Consider the following 9,096-nt stretch of genomic DNA (forward strand, 5'->3'; position numbering starts at 1 on the left):
GGGGCTAGGGCTTAGGGCAGGAACTGCCAACAGGAGGAAACACACTTTGGCTGTAAAGAATCAGATGGTAAATCTTCCAGATTTTGCCTACTACAAGTGCTCTCTGCCATGTAATCTTCGTATTCGTTTTTAAAAAATTTGTTTCCCATTGCAAAAATGTTAAAAAAAAATCTTAGCTCGCAGGGCTGAACAAAAATTAATCCAAGCCCCAGTGATTGGTGGCCCTAGCTTTACAGAGCAGCAATTGCATTTCCCAGGGGCTTATACAAATAAGCGTGTTGGGGCAGGCATTTGGCTCAATGCTTGGGATGCCCTCATCCCACACGAGAGTGCCTGGGTTCTCTCAGCTCTGTTTCCCATGTGCAGGACCGTTGCTAGTATAATAATGTGATAAAAGGATTTCCTTCACAGCCAAATCTGCCCTGATAGATACGAGAAAGACCTACTTTGGTGGTGGTGGTGGGCCTGGGGGGAGACACGTTAGCCTACATTCATAGAAAACAGAGCCTGAAAGGAAGACCTTTCTCTCTGTCTCTCTCTCTCACTGTCCACTCTGCCTATCAAAAAATAAAAAAAAAAAATTTAAAAAATTTTAAAAAAAGAAAACAGAGCCTGACACTATGCTTGCCTGATAATCCTTATGAGAGGATGCAATCCCAAGCCTAGAGTGAGGGAACAAAGAAATGCAGCAGGAAGGGAAGGCAAGCAGACACAGGTAGTACAGTGCTGAGCCGGCCACAGCTTTCCGGTTGCTCTGTCCTGGGGGCATTGGAGACAGGGTTCTCAGAAGAGTACACCAAGGAACAAGTTCAGCTGCAGGCTCAGTCAGTGTGAACCCATGTGACACGGACTCCTGGCTTCTCTGGGGTCCGCTATCCCCCATTCAGGTAGCTGCTGAGATGCTCCTCCTGGCCTGGGAATAGCGGGAAAAGCCAGAGTCTGGGATGGGTCGGCTCAGTCTTGGGATCCGGGGGAGGCCCCAGGAAGGCCGGTGCTGTCTTCCCTCCAAGGGAGATTGAGGTGCTGCAGGGGTGAGCCCGTGGGGGCCCAGCACGTGCACATCGGTCTTCACGGGCAGAATCACCAGTCATGTTTTATTTTCCCCAAGTCAGCACAGCAGTAGAGACACTCATTGGCTCCATTTGTCTAAGGAATAAAACTTAGTGTGGTGGAGCTGAGCATGCACACAGAGGCTGGATTCCACGCAGTCTAAATATCCAGGGACGCTGGGGCAAAAATCCATGCCTGCTGAACTGATTTTTAAAGGATGGAATTTAGGGCTCTTGCATGTTGGACAGGGAACGGAGCTGAGGGTCAGAGTGGGACTGCACAGAGAAGGGGGCCGGCAGCCTCTCTTTAAGAGGAAGTTGGAGGCCGGTGCTGCGGCTCAATAGGCTAATCCTCCACCTAGTGGCGCCAGCACACTGGGTTCTAGTCCCAGTTGGGGTGCCAGATTCTGTCCCGGTTGCCCCTCTTCCAGGCCAGCTCTCTGCTGTGGCCCAGGAGGGCAGTGGAGGATGGCCCAAGTGCTTGGGCCCTGCACCCCATGGGAGACCAGGAGAAGCACCTGGCTCCTGCCTTCGGATCAGCGCAGTGTGCCGGCCACAGTGCGCCAGCTGTGGCGGCCATTGGAGGGTGAACCAACAGCAAAAGGAAGACCTTTCTCTCTGTCTCTCTCTCTCACTGTCTACTCTGCCTGTAAAAAAAAAAAAAAAAAAAAAGAGGAAGTTGGAGGTGGGATGAGGTGTTGTGGAGTAGCAGGCCCTGCAGGGCCAGCATTCCATAGAAGTTCCGGTTCAAGACCCAGCTGCTCCACTTCCAATGTATGTCTCTGCATTAGCACAGTGGAAGATGGTCCAAGTGCTTGGGCCCCTGTACCTACATGGGAGAGCTAGAAGAAGCTCCTGGCTCCTGGCTCCTGGCTTCTGCCTGGCCCTGCTCTGGCCATTGCAGCTATCTGGGGAGTTAAACCAATGGATGGAAGACCTCTCTCTCTGTGTATCTCACTCTTTCTTTCTGTAACTCTGACTTTCAAATAAATCTTTTTTTTTTTTTTTTAAGAGGAAGTCGGGAGGAGACAGAGAAGATTTTAGGTAGTCTTTGGAAGATCTTCCTGGGCTATAGGCATACATGTTCTCTCTCATCTTTCTCGAGATCACCAGCTACATCTCCCTCACCTCTTTAATAAACTGCAAAATGAATCTATCTGGGGAAGGAGCGGTGATCCATGTGCCACGTTCTGTCTCCACGTAGGCACGGGGCAAGCTGAGGCTCACCCTGAGATGTTTGTGTTGCCTCGCCGTCCCCGGGTGCCAGCTGTTCCCCCCAGTCAATCAGATTCTGGATTTCAAACCAGAGCTTGACTCTGGCTTTCCTCAGCAGAGGAGGAATCAGGAAGGATACTGGGGACTGGAGGACGGGACAGAGAAAGTGGACGGGAGCCGAGGCAGTTCCACGAGGTCAATCAGCAGGAAGACCACAGTGAATTTTAGCAGGAAGCATCTGTCTGGGCTGCCACCGCTGCAATAAATTAACCACCCTGTGGCTTTGCTTCACTCCCTGCAGGCTGAGAGTCCAATTAGCTCATCCCAGGCAGATGCGTAGGGATCTTGCTTGCCAGGGAGGCTGGGGACTGTTGGAAGAGGTGAGGAGCTGTGTGCCAGCCACCACCACACACCCTGGGTGGGAGGGGGCTTCTGCTTGCCATTCCACTTGCAGAAGCGGAAGTCAGCGGGGTTAAAGGGCAGGCTCTGCCATCAGATGGACGCGGCGCCAAGCTCAGCATTTCCTCGCTCACTGCTTGCAAAAGTCACCAAGGCTCTCTGTCTGCTGCCTATCAGATGGGGGCAGGACTCATCCTTACCTGAAGGCACCTGGATGCAGATCAAGTGGTGAGAGCCCTTAGAATGCTGTCAGCACCAGGAACTGCTAGTGACTTGTATTGTTGTACTGTGGCTGCCAGAACACAGGACCCCACACTGGGTGGCTCACGACAGCGGAAATGTACTCTCTGGCTCTCTGGATTTTTGAAGCCAAGGTGCTGGCAGGGCCGCGCTCTCTCTGCAGGCTCGCGGGGGGGATTCTGTCTCACCTCTTCCAGCATCTGATGGCTCCTGGGGCTCACTGGCTTGTGGCCACATCACTCCCATCTCTGCATCTCTCTCTCTGTCTTCACGTGACCTTCTCCTCCTCTGTCTCCTGTCTCTTTCTTCTTTTTTTTTTCTTAAAGATTTATTTTATTTATTTGAAAGGCAGAGTTTGCAAAGAGAGCAAGGGAGAGACAGAGAAGGAGAGAGAGATTTTCCATCTGCTTGTTTACTCCCCAAGTGGTGGCAATGGCTAGAGCTGGACCAGACCAAAGCCAGGGCCAGGAGCTTCTTCCGGGTCTCCCATGTGGGTGCAGGGGCCCAAGCATTTGGGACATCCTCCACTGCTTTCCCAGGTGCATTGCACAGGCAGCTAGATTGGAAGTGGAGCAGCCAGAACTGGAACTGGTGCCCATATGGGTTGCTGACACTGCAGATGGCAACTTTACCCTTTATGCCACAACGTTGGCCCCATATCTTCTGTCTCCTACAAAGACACTTGCCGTTCCACTTAAATTCACTCAGCTATTCCAGCTGAGTTATGGCTGAAGTGACATTATGGTGTGAACAGATCTAGCTCCTCTTAATGCAGACGATTCAACCCCAAATCTTGTGTTAACAGTTAATGGAGTATGGGTAGAAACTGGTGATAAGTATGGTATCTTGCAGGGGGGCTTGGCGGGAGGTCACTGAGGGCTTGCCCTGGAAACTTAGTTCTTCAAAAGGGGTTGCTTATTTCAGCTGAGTTTGGCCAGGGCTCTCCCTTTTCTCTCTGCCTCCTGGCTCCTCCCTCTGCATGCTGTGGCCTCACCAGGTGTCTGAACCAATGGAGCCACCTGATGTTGGGCTATAAACCCCAAACTGTAAGCTGAGATAGACATCCTCGCCTCCCAGGTTGCTCCTCTTGGGTATCTTAGTTACAGTAACAACAACAACAACAGTTGAGCCGGCGCCGTGGCTCAATAGGCTAATCCTCCACCTTGCGGCGCCGGCACACCGGGTTCTAGTCCCGGTTGGGGCGCCGGATTCTGTCCCGGTTGCCCCTCTTCCAGGCCAGCTCTCTGCTATGGCCAGGGAGTGCAGTGGAGGATGGCCCAGGTGCTTGGGCCCTGCACCCCATGGGAGACCAGGAAAAGCACCTGGCTCCTGGCTCCTGCCAGGATCAGCGCGGTGCGCCGGCTGCAGCGGCGGCCATTGGAGGGTGAACCAACGGCAAAGGAAGACCTTTCTCTCTCTGTCTCTCTCTCTCACTGTCCACTCTGCCTGTCAAAAAAAAAAAAAAAAAAAAAAAAAAAAAAAAAAAAAAAACAGTAAAGCAAAGCTGTGTCAAACAGGTCCTAGCTGAGTTGCACCTGCCCAGACCTTTCCCCTGAACAAGGTCACATTCACAGGTTCCAAGGGAACAGAGTTCTAGGGGCTGCCCTTCAACCCACTACACAGCTCTTTTTGATTTTCCCCCAAAACTTAAAAGAGGTGCTGGGTGCCAGATAATGAAGCCCGTAGACCCCTTATTTATGGTAATTACGTTTATACCTGTGGAGTCCAGGGGTTGCAGATAGTAGGCTGTATGATCTGAGTTAGGCAAGGAATCTGTGTCATCAACATAGATTTTTGTTAATTGCAAAGACATAGAGGCAGAAAGAGATAGAGATAGATAGATATGGATAGAAGACGGATACAGATAGGTAGATAATAGATATGGGTAGATATAGATAGATGATATATCTACATAGATGAGAGAGGATGAGAGAGAGAGAGAGAGAGAGAGAGAGAGAGAGAGAGAGAGAGAAATCTTTTCTTTGCCAGTTCATTACCTAAATGTCCACTACAGCCAGGGCTGGACCAGGCCCCAGCCAGGAGCAAGGAGTTCCACTCAGATCTTTCACATCAAAAACTTCCATCAGAGGCTGGAATCATGTTTTGGAGCTCAAATAAAAATCACCCCATATTACCAAACTCGGAGACATGACAGAATGCCCTCAAAACATACCATTTCCTGCCTTACATCCTGAGCCATAACCTGTTTAACACAAACTGGAGGCTGGAAGGCTTTGTAACTTGTGCTGGGACCATGAGGACCTGAGGCTGTAGCCTCTGAGACATCCTCCAGGTAAAACGTCAGTGACCATGAGCCCTCTCCAGCCACGTAAACTTCACTATGTGCTGGGAGAGTGTCATGTCCCCACAGGTGGCTGAGTAGCAGGAAGCCAAGGTCCCAAGGCTCAGATCCTGTTCTGTGCTAACCCTCCTGGATGGTGGCAGAAGGGGGAGAACCTGAGATCTTTCAGTAACAAACCAGGGGAATCAGGAGTGACAGCCTCAGCTTGGAACATCAAGGCCCATCCTCCTCTTCACACACAGCGCAAATACAGCACAGTCCTGCCTCAAGACAGTCTCGATTTTCCCTCTCTCTTTCTCTCTGTGTGTGTGTGTGTGTGTGTGTGTGTTCTCTGCAGGAATCACAGAGGTTCCCCCAGAATAAGGAATCACCTCTCCCACTGGGCTCATCTACCTCTTCCATGCCCTCTCCCCAGAAGCAGACTCTTGAGACACAAGTTTAATCCCAAGTGGTGACTTTGGGAGGCGACCCCACTGGAGGCATAGGGAAATGTGACAGGGAAGGGAAGACAACAGGTTATGTGTGTTGCTGAGCAGTGTTCATGGTGGACAACTGGTATCCTGCCAGGGGATCTGAGGGCCATGGGAGTACGGACACAGAGATGAACCTCTTAAGGGGACGGGCAAGCCGCCGCGCAAACTCGGCTACCATCTATCATTGGCTGAGGGCTGCTCACCAGGCATTAGCTCTACAGAACTTGGGTGTCCAGCATGCAGAGCAAGAGAGAAAGCTCCCAGGGGCTCACAGAAGGCAACATGGTGGCATGCATGGAACGTGAGAGCCAACGGGACTCGTGTGGGGGCACAAAGCTCATGATGGTGGGCTTGGGAGTTGGCAAGTCCTGCCCCCGTCCTGGTTCCACTAGGAGATTAGCAAATCCCTTCTCTCTCAAACACTCATTTCCCTCCTTTGAGAACTTGGAATAATACTATCTACCTCCCAAGGGTTTGCATGGAAATAAAATGCTTGGGAAATGTGGAGCGTGTGCCTGAAACATAGAGAGCACCTACCACCAGCTAACTGCTTTGTGCTGCCGTAAGATTAGGCGCACACGGGCATGCACATGGTCGTTTGGGTTGACTTTGGCATCCCAGAGAGCCCTGGCTCAGCACATTACCTGTGCACACACTTCCACACATCAGGACCTGGACATATTTATTATATCTTCCGGTCTGTAGTACACATGGGGTGTCAGATTCTAACTCTGCACTTGGCGGCATCTCCCCTTCCCCATCCATGTTCTGGGCAACAGCAAGCTAAGATATAAATGGGGCAGGGACTCCCTGATTCAAAGAGGTTAAGAGACGGAAGTAAAGACAAGACAGGGAGTACACGAGGAGACCCCACATTGTCTTGTGACCACCTGACACTGGCCTTCAGCGTGCACTGACAGCGACCAAGGAGGAAGAGCCCATGTTATCCTGTGGCGGCTCTAGTGTGTTTGGCCTGCACAGGGGAAGGATTATACCTTCCTGTCCCTCTAAATATCAAGAACCAAAGAGACAAGCTATTGGCAAAAGGCACCTCAAATAGGGCCTGCCTCAAGCGTGATCTGGGTATTAGTCGTAACTTAATCCTGAGTCATAGACAGGATCCCACTGAGCATGAAAGTCTTCAAACATACTATTCTTTGAATCCCAATTTCCTGTAGGCATTGTGACCCTAGGTGTCTTGGGCCAGATGTTCTAGAAAATGGAGCCAGAGGCAAACGGTTAAATGCTAATATTTTGCTGGAAAGTGCAATCCCCTGGATGCTGGAGTGAAACAGGCATGAGGACAGTGAGGAACAGCAAATATGAGAAGGCACAGCCCAAGCTGGCCTGAGAGCGACCAATTGCTCTACCACCAGGCACGGGTGCCTGGTAAGCAGTAAGAGAACAGCTCATCAGAGGGCTGGGAGATAAATTTTTCTTCAGCTCCTGTCACCCACTGGTCAAAGATGCATGAAGTATTAACCATTCCCTGGCTTCCAGGTTGCACTTGTTGGAGTCTCAGTGGCAACAGGGATGCCCCAGGGCTGGAGAGGGAAGGGAGCTGTGAGGTCATGAGGCAGAAGTTGTCATGGGACAAGGGCTAAGGGGTCAGGCCCTAATGAGAGGGGACAGACCCCCTCCTCAACCACACTCCAGTTCAGCTCTTTTCAGTGAGACCCATCCTTGGGTGTCTCCTTGAAGGTCTGAATTTATTGAGAATTCTGTTAAGTCAGTTTTAAAATTGTTTTTGCTTATTCATTTTTTTTTTGTTTGAAAGGCAGAGAGAGAGAGAGGGAGAGAGAGAGAGAGAGAGATCTTCCATCTGTTGGTTCACTCCTCAATTGCCTGCCAACAGCCAAGGTGGGCCAGGCTGAAGCCAGGAGCAAGGAACTCCATCCAGGTCTCCCACATAGGTGGCATGGACCTAAGCACTTGAGCCAGTACCTGCTGCCTCCCTCATGTGCATTAACAGGGAGCTGGATGGGAAACCCAGGAGCCAGGATGCAAACCAGGCACTGCAATATGGAATACAGGCACCCAAGAAGCATCTTCACTGCTGTGCCAAATGCCCATGGCTGGTAAGTCAGCTTGACAAGAATCCTCCACCTTCTGTATCTGATCATCTTCCACATCTCTGCCACCCAGAGAGATCTGACCATCTGGCCACAGAAAGAATCCTGTTATACCCATTTAGCAAATAATTGCCCTGTTCTCTTAGTAATTTCTATCCACTGAGCTTCCCTACCCTAGTCCTAGGCCACAAATCCCCACTCTGCCTTGCTGTGTTCAGAAATGTACTCAACCCCCTTTGCTGGCTACAAATCCCACTGCGGTAGTCCCTGAACAAAGTGGGCTGGCCATCTTTCACACATGTCAGAGGAGACTTTTTAAAGATTTGTTTGTTTATTTGTCAGGCAGAGTAACAGAGAGAGAGGGAGAGACAGAGACAGAAAGACCTTCCGTCCACTGGTTCATTCCCCAAATGACCCCAATGGCTGGGGCTGGGTCAGGCCAAAGCCAGGAGCCACCAACTCCATCCGGGTCTCCCACATGGGCAGTTGGGGTCAAAGCACTTGGGTCATCTTCTGCCACCTTACCAGGTGCATTAGCAGGGAGCTGGATGGGAAGTGGAGCAGCCAGGTCTCCAATCGTTGCTCTGATACAGGATGCTGGTGTTGCAGACAGCGACTTAACCCATGTGCCACAATGCCCGCCCCAAGGCTAATGTTTTTTGAGCACTAACCATGCACCATTTCTCTTGACTCTGTGTCCTGTTCATTTATTTAAGATCTTATCTTTTAAGACATTTTTAAAAGGGAACCCCAGACACTACAAGTTCAAATGAACAAACTCCTGGTGGCTCAGGTAGTAACTGGCAGAATTTGAATCTTCCCCTAGGTAGGCGAGCTCTCCCAGTCTGTCCAATCTGTCACACGCACCAGGTACAGGAATTCACTGCACAGCACAGAAAGACGTCACCTGCACTTGCCACCATGATCCAGGGCAAGGAAGTCAGCCTCTGTGGCTTCAGTTTGTCCATCTGTCCAGTGCATGTGAGTACATGCCGAGATTTCATGAGAATAAACATGAGAAGTGCTCACTTCAGTGGCCGGCTCTGAATGAACACACATTCAATTTCCTGTGCTGGGGGCTGGTGCTGTGGCATAGTAGGTTAAGTCTCTGCTTAACCAGCATCCCGTATGGGAGGCAGTTCTGTTGTCCTAGTTGTTCTTCTTCCAATCCAGCTTTCTGCTAATGGCCTAGGAAAGCAGTAGAAGATGGCCCAAGTGCTTGGGTCCCTGCACCCACATGGGAGACCTGGAGGAAGCTCCTGGCTTCTGGCTTTGGATCGGCCCAGTTCCTGCCATTACAGCCATTTAGGGAGTGAACCAGAGGATGGAAGACCTCTCTCTCTCTG

The sequence above is a fragment of the Oryctolagus cuniculus genome, chromosome 10 (assembly GCF_051225735.1).
Source record: "Oryctolagus cuniculus isolate XC-2025 breed Fujian yellow rabbit chromosome 10, ASM5122573v1, whole genome shotgun sequence".
In the NCBI taxonomy this organism is placed as follows: domain Eukaryota; kingdom Metazoa; phylum Chordata; class Mammalia; order Lagomorpha; family Leporidae; genus Oryctolagus; species Oryctolagus cuniculus.